This window comes from Cariama cristata, unplaced genomic scaffold, assembly GCF_000690535.1.
Source record: "Cariama cristata isolate BGI_N322 unplaced genomic scaffold, ASM69053v1 scaffold6032, whole genome shotgun sequence".
Lineage (NCBI taxonomy): Eukaryota > Metazoa > Chordata > Aves > Cariamiformes > Cariamidae > Cariama > Cariama cristata.
In genome coordinates, this window is record NW_009601993.1 from 66,956 (window position 1) to 74,041 (window position 7,086).

The window sequence follows — 7,086 nt, forward strand, 5'->3', positions numbered from 1 at the left end:
GGTCATGTTGAGCTTCTCATCAACCAGTACCCCCAAGTCCTTCTCCTCAGGACTGCTCTCAATCCATTCTCTGCCCAGCCTGTATTTGTGCTTGTGATTGCCCCAGCCCGTGTGCAGGACCTTGCACTTGGCCATGTTGAAGTTCATGAGGTTTGCACGGGCCCGCCTCTCAAGCCTGTGAAGGTCCCTCTGGATGGCATCCCTTCCCTCCAGCATGTCAACTGCACCACGCAGCTTGGTGTTGTTGACAAACTTGCTGAGGGTGCACTCAATCCCACTGTCCATGTCCCAGTACCAACACCTGAGGAAGGTCACTCCTCACTGGTCTCCACTTGAACATCAAACCATTGACTGCAACTCTTTGAGTGTTTTGAACATTCTTTAAGGATTTTGAACTTGACCATTTCATGGTCACTGCAGCCAAGGCTGCCCTTGAGCTTTACATTCCCCACAGGCCCCTCCTTGTTGGTGAGAACAAGGTCCAACATAGCACCTCTCCTCATTGGCTCTTCTATCACTTGGAGAAGGACATTATCAATAATGCATTCCAGGAACCTCCTGGATTGCTTATGCCCTGCTGTGTTGTCCCTCCAACAGATATCAGGGTGGTTGAAGTCCCCCATGAGGACCAGGGCTTGTGAACATGAGGCAGCTTCTGTTCATCTATAGAGGGCCTCATCCACCTGGTCTTTCTGGTCAACTGGCCTGTAGCAGACCCCCACTATAATGTCACCTGTCCCTGCCCTCCCTTTAATCCTGACCCGTAAGGTCTCGGTCAGCTCCTTATCCATCCCAAGGCAGAGCTCCATGCGCTCCAGCTGGTCTCAGACACAGAGGGTGACAGCCCCTCCTCGTCTCCCTTGCCTGTCCTTCCGAAAGATGCTGTGTCCTTCCATTCCAACACTCCAGTCACAGGAGCCATCCCACCACATCTCCATGATGCCAATAAGATTATAGCCCTGCAAGTGTGTGCATATCTGTAACCCCTCTTGTTTATTCCCATCATGGTATCATACAACCTGGTTGCGTTTTGCTTTCCATGCATAAGTACAAGGACATAAAAGCCAGTGTTGTAAAATTATTTATTATCTGTCAAAACCTCATCCAAAGAGGAAGAAAGCACAGTGTCATCTACTTTTATCATTGTCCACTGATGTGGAAAATAATCATCTGGTAACAAAGAAAAGATTAGCTGCAGTGCCAACAATTGTAGGCATTTTACAAGGGCGCCTGTTAGGTGTTTCACAAGGTGATAGATTTATTCTCTTTCACCTGGAGATAGAGGCACAAAAGAAGTGCTTTTTGGTGTACGCTGCACCACCAGTTTCTTCTAGGGGAAAAAAAACTCCATGTTCTCAGCTGCAGACCTTCCAAAACATGGTTCACTTGGACAGGAGTGACAGCAACTCCCAGCTGTGTGCTGTGCCCAAGGCATGCTCTGTAGAAAACAATCCCAATGGCATTTTTCTACCTTGCCATCTTTTGAAGTAGCTCATACACTGCTCTTAATATAAATCCTACAGTTTGAGGATGCTTACTAAAAAAGGCCTTTGTAAATGATAAGTCAGCTTTGGTTTTGTTGTGTGGTTGTTCTCTTCTTCACAAAGAAGTTCAGGTTGCAAAATGCTGTATGGGTTTGTACTGCAGATGTCAAGCTTGAGTTTATAATTAGCATGCTGCCTAGAAAAAGCTTCTGGGATGTTAGCTCTCACATTGGACTGAATCACTCCTGCAGTCCTTAGGCAAAAATCCTACTGAAGTTGCTAGGGATTTTGCCTGGGTAAGGGCTTGGGCCCCAAGCTGTATCATCTGAGGTCAGTAACAAAACATGCAAGTGTGAGCACTTGAAAACGTTGCCCAATGTGAGGTCGTGATGTGCCAGAGGCTTCTCCGTACTCACATATGATTTCAATATTGTGTAATTGTCATCCACCAACGGGAGAGCATGAGACATTTGGGATCTGAAATCACTTACAGGACTGAATAGTCCGGATAGTACTGTTTGCCCAGTGCATAATTCCACTGGCTAAAATGCAGTTGTATCTGACATGGATTTGACCCGCTCTCATTACAAGCATTTTGCTTCTATAACCATGCTTAAGGAAATGTGGGATCAGACCCAGATAAAGTTTTACGTCCTAAAAAGGAAAAACAATATATAACAGGAAAGAATGAGAAAGCATTTGTGAGGCTTGATAGTGACCCTGTAGGTAGCTGCAGTAGCAGAGTATCTAGGGCAATGATATTCAGTACTGTAAATGAGAGAAAGTAAAACTGCCATTTAAAAGGGTCATTTTCATTGTGTAACTTTCTGTGCAGCTGAAATAATAAAAGAAAGATCATTTAGGGTGATTCTGCTTCCACTTTTGCTGCATGTTCCATCAATGTCAACAAAATTATGATGCCAACAATTGACTTTTTCCTGTTGGAATAAAACCAAAACTGACAGTAGACTTCCCTCTTGACTGTCTTCACATGTTGCTTGCTCTTTTTTTTGGTGAGTGAAAAAGCAAGGGAGCAGTAGGGCTTTATCCTTGATTGTTTTGTCTTTCTCCCCATTTCCAAGAAGAGAAAAGAGGAAATACTTAGAGATGAAAAAATTAGTTTCCTCAACAAAGTGAAATTAAACACTTTGGGGTTTAAGTTATACTTAGAAATACTTCATATGCAACATTCATTCTTTAAAATACATATGCAGGTTAGTATTTGGAGAGGGGAGAAATGTTATTCTGGACTCTTTTGTCTAGTTTAAAGAAAAAGGCACAGGAAGGGTAAACATTGTTCTCAAGGTCACCCACCCTCTCAGTGCCAGAGTCTCTAACACCATTCTCTGCCCTCTAGACCGGAATTTTGAACTTGATTTATATCACATAAGGCATTTACAGGTTTGATCAGGATGGTTTTGAATTTTTCGCCTTCTCTGGGAATTCACCAGAATCATCTTAATCACTTTAACAGATACCATTTTCTTGTTCCCCTGAATGTAGGGATGGTTCAATATGTGTAAGTTAATCAACAGGTTTGTTTTTATTAATAATATAATTTAACAACCCAGCTTTTATCAAAAAGTAGCATTTAGGTTCATTGTTCTGTAGATTTCACAGCTTCCCAGTTTCTCTTTCTTTCTGGCTGAAAAGCAGCTTTGATCATAAAATAAAAAGCAAGCAACTATTTGAAAAACTTCTTCCCCTTCCTTCTCTGCTGGTAGTTACTGCTGAGGATAGGTAAATCCCATCTAATCAAACGAGATGTAGAAGTTGTTTAGCTCAAGCCTGCATTTTATGTCAAAGCACAGTATGGAGAAAACAATTTGTTGCCTTTGTTTTAATGGAGAGCAAAAGAAGAAAAAGCTGCTAGTATTCAGGAAGCCTCAGGACAAAGTTGTGGCCAATGTCACAATCTATAATTCTCCAGTAATTTGTTCCAACATAGCATCAGAAGGCATGGTATTGTTTGGTGAAGCAGGAAAAGCATTTCTGGAAAGTAGAGCAGAGTGACTGTTCAGTTTGGGGAAGGTGGGCCAAATTTGGGCATGTATCTGACTCCAGCAGCCAGCTTCTTGAGTGAGTTCTGGTGAATAGTGACAGCTCTGAGATAATTAACTGACCCTGGAAGGGTCACTGCAATGAGCATCTACCAAATCTCTGTGCCACTGCTGCCACTTTTGCATGGAGGAAGGGAGGGCAGCATGGAAAGCAATCTCCAAAACTGTGCTAATTTCTGCCCACGGGCTCAATTTTTCTTCTTGTTCCCTTGCAGGCATCAAAAGCTACATAAATTAGATAAGCTCCCAGGCTGCTGTAGTTCACATCTGGGAAAAAACTCTTCCTATAATATCATCTGTGACTGGAAAAGTTTTGTGGTGATCTGCACGCGGTCTCGCTGTCTTGCAACTGAGGATCTGGCTTGTGTTGTTCAACTTAGTTTTTTCCAGCTTCTCCCTTCCCTGGCTCTTGTAACCTGGAGCACAAACAACATTACACTGAGAGCTGCTAGAGCAGTGATGCGTGACCGGCTGCAGCATATAGAGCCTGACATTAATGTTGATAGGGCATTAAGTTTATCTACTATAAAAGCTATTTCCCTAGCATAGACTGTCTGGTGAGATAAGACCTCTGTTTTGCCTGCTGCAAGAGATACTTATGTTGATGTAGGAATCCTCTTATAGAACTAATATGTTACAGAGAAATATCTTTGAAGGTAAGGCTTTAGAGGGAATCCATTGTTTATATAGCTGGGGAAGACACCTTTCTGCAAATAAATTAAACTCCATCTGCCCTGTTGGAAAGTACTTCTTGAAGCTGTCAAGATCCACTGACACTGCGATTCTACTTCTCAAGAAAGGATGTTACAGGAAACAGTCTGTGAGGAAACTGCCATTGCCATACATTCTGAGAGATCAAATGTGCTTTATTTCCCATGGTTAAAGAGGCATAGAAGGCATTCAGTACCAGGATCTTCACAGAAAATTTTAGGAAGAAATGCCAGAAACCCCCGAGCTGAGCATTTATACCTCAAGGCCTTTTTTTTTTTTTTTTTTAAATAGATGAATCTTTGCAGAATAATTCAGTCTCAGCAACATGTTCCTAGCACATCTACTTCTTAGTTTTTTATGTTCTGCTGAAGTCAGTGAGAATGACCCATGATCAGTGTTTGAAAATCAATTATCATTACAGATTTTTTCTTAAGAGTCTCTTCATCAAGAAGAAAGCATTGGTGAGCAGGACTGATAGCAGCTGAGGATTTTTTAATGTGGTATAAAGAACAGTCAGGAGAGAGGCTGTGGTGTTCAGTAACAGTAGCTGAGGAACGTGGAGCATGTGTTTGGAGTTAGAAACAACTGTTGGGGGTAAGAATTAGTTGTATTACAGTAATGCCAACCAAGATCAAAGCCACAGTGTGTCTGGCACTGTGTATACACAAATTAAAAGTATGTGTATGTACTTCCTTTTTATAGGAAACCAAAGCTAGTATAGATGGGGTTCAGCTGCCTAAGCATATTCATCTAATGCCAATTTAGACACTTCATGGTACTCAAGACCTTCATTGTGGACTGACAGATCAAATGTAGCAGCTGGGGCTTGTACTCTTGCAAGTGATAACTGGAAGGGCATATCTCAGGTGGGATGTCAAAAATGCCATCCGGTGCCTCAGAAGAGGCAACTGAGTGTGGTTAGTCCAAAGACCTGTAGGACAAGTTTAGTATAACTAGAATCTTCAATATGGATCTTGTAAGCTGTATATCTTCAGAGTATTCCTAGTAGATAGAAGAATGCGATAGGACCAACTGTAACAGAAATTGTTCTGATACGAGCTTTTTTCTTCCTCGGTCTAAGTGTGTGTTTGTCATGACCTATCTACCTATCTCTTTTTCTTCCCTTATGTATTTTATATTATGACTTATCATACAATCATAGAATGTCCTGAGTTGGAAGGGACACACAAGGTTCATTAAGTCCCAACTCCTATCTCTGCACAGGACAACCCCAAAATTCACACCATATGTCTGAGGGCATTGTCCAAATGCTTCTTGAATACTGTCAGGCTGGACACTGTTGACTGCTTCCCTGGGGATCATATTGCAGTGCTCGGCCACCCTCTGGGTGAAAAATATTTTCCTAATATCCAACCTAAACCTCCCCTGGCCCATCTAGCCCCCCCATGCCATTCCCTCAGGTCCTATCATTGGTCGCCAGAGACAAGAGATCAGCACCTGCCCCTCCACTTCCCCTCACAAGAAAGCTGTAGACCATGATGAAGTCTCCCCTCAGTCTACTCTTCTCTAGGCTGAACAAACCAAGTGATTTCAATCGCTCCTCATACAGCTTCCCCCCTAAACCCTTCACCAACTTCGTGGCCTTCCTTTGCACGCTCTCTAGTAGCTTTATATCCTTTTTGTATTGTGGCACCCAAAACTGCACAGAATACTCAAGGTGAGGCCACACCAGTGCAGAGTAAAGTGGGACAATCCCCTCCCTTGACCAGCTAGCAATACACTGCTTGATGCATCCCAGGATAGGGTTGGCTTTCTTGGCTGCCAGGGCACACTGTTGACTTATGTTCAACTTGCCGTCGACCAGAACTCCCAAGTCCCTCTCCGCGGGGCTGTTCTCCAGTCTGTCGTTCCCCAGTCTGTATGTACATCCAGGGTTGACCTGTCCCATCTGCAGAATCTGGCACTTGACCTTGTTAAATTTCATGCAGTTGGTGATTGCCAGCTCTCTAATTTGTCTAGATCTCTCTGCAGGGCCTCTCTGCCTTCAAGGGTGTCAACAGCTCCTCCCAATTTTGTGTCATCAGCAAACTTACTTAGTATTCCTTCGAGTCCTGCATCCGAGTCATTTATGAAGACATTAAAGAGCACTGGCCCTAAGATGTATCCCTGCAGAACCCCACTGGTGACTAGTTGCCAGCCTGATGTAACCCCATTTACTATAACCCTTTGAGCCTCACCCGTCAGCCAATTGCTCACCCATTGCATTATGTGTTTATCCAGCTGTGTGCTTGGATATTGAAGATTGATGTGCAGGAAGACCAATACTGAGGCCCAGACCTTGTATTCCTTGGCCCAGACCAAGAGCTCTGTGTGGGAAGGGGAAGCCTGTAAGAGACCAGGACAGGCTGAGGGAGCTAGGGAGTGCATTAGCAGAGCTCTCCCGTGAAACTGTCATACCCTCCACCTTCCCTGCCCCTGACTGCAAGGTAGCTTGGGTAGTCCATCGCTCTCTTAAATCCATTCAGAAGCAAGCACACAAGAAAGCAAAGATAATAGTATTTTGTTTTAAATGCAAGTGGGGCTAGAAAGCTGACCCTGCTGTTGTGAAGGCAGTGCAGTGGAGCAGCACAATGAGCTGTAGTTGACAGGAGGTCTGCAGGGCTGTGATGTTCCTGTGGCAGAGCTGAGAGGCAAGGAATCTGGGTGACACCACACAAATGAACTAGTATATATGTTACTGAATTGATAGCCAGTTCTGGAGCAGCTGAGAAGAACTGACAGTCGTGAATGGCACCCAGCCCTTCTCAGCACTTTGGTGGGAAGCTGGCAGCAGGACCCCAGTGCGGGCACAGCTCTGAGAGAGCAGCAGT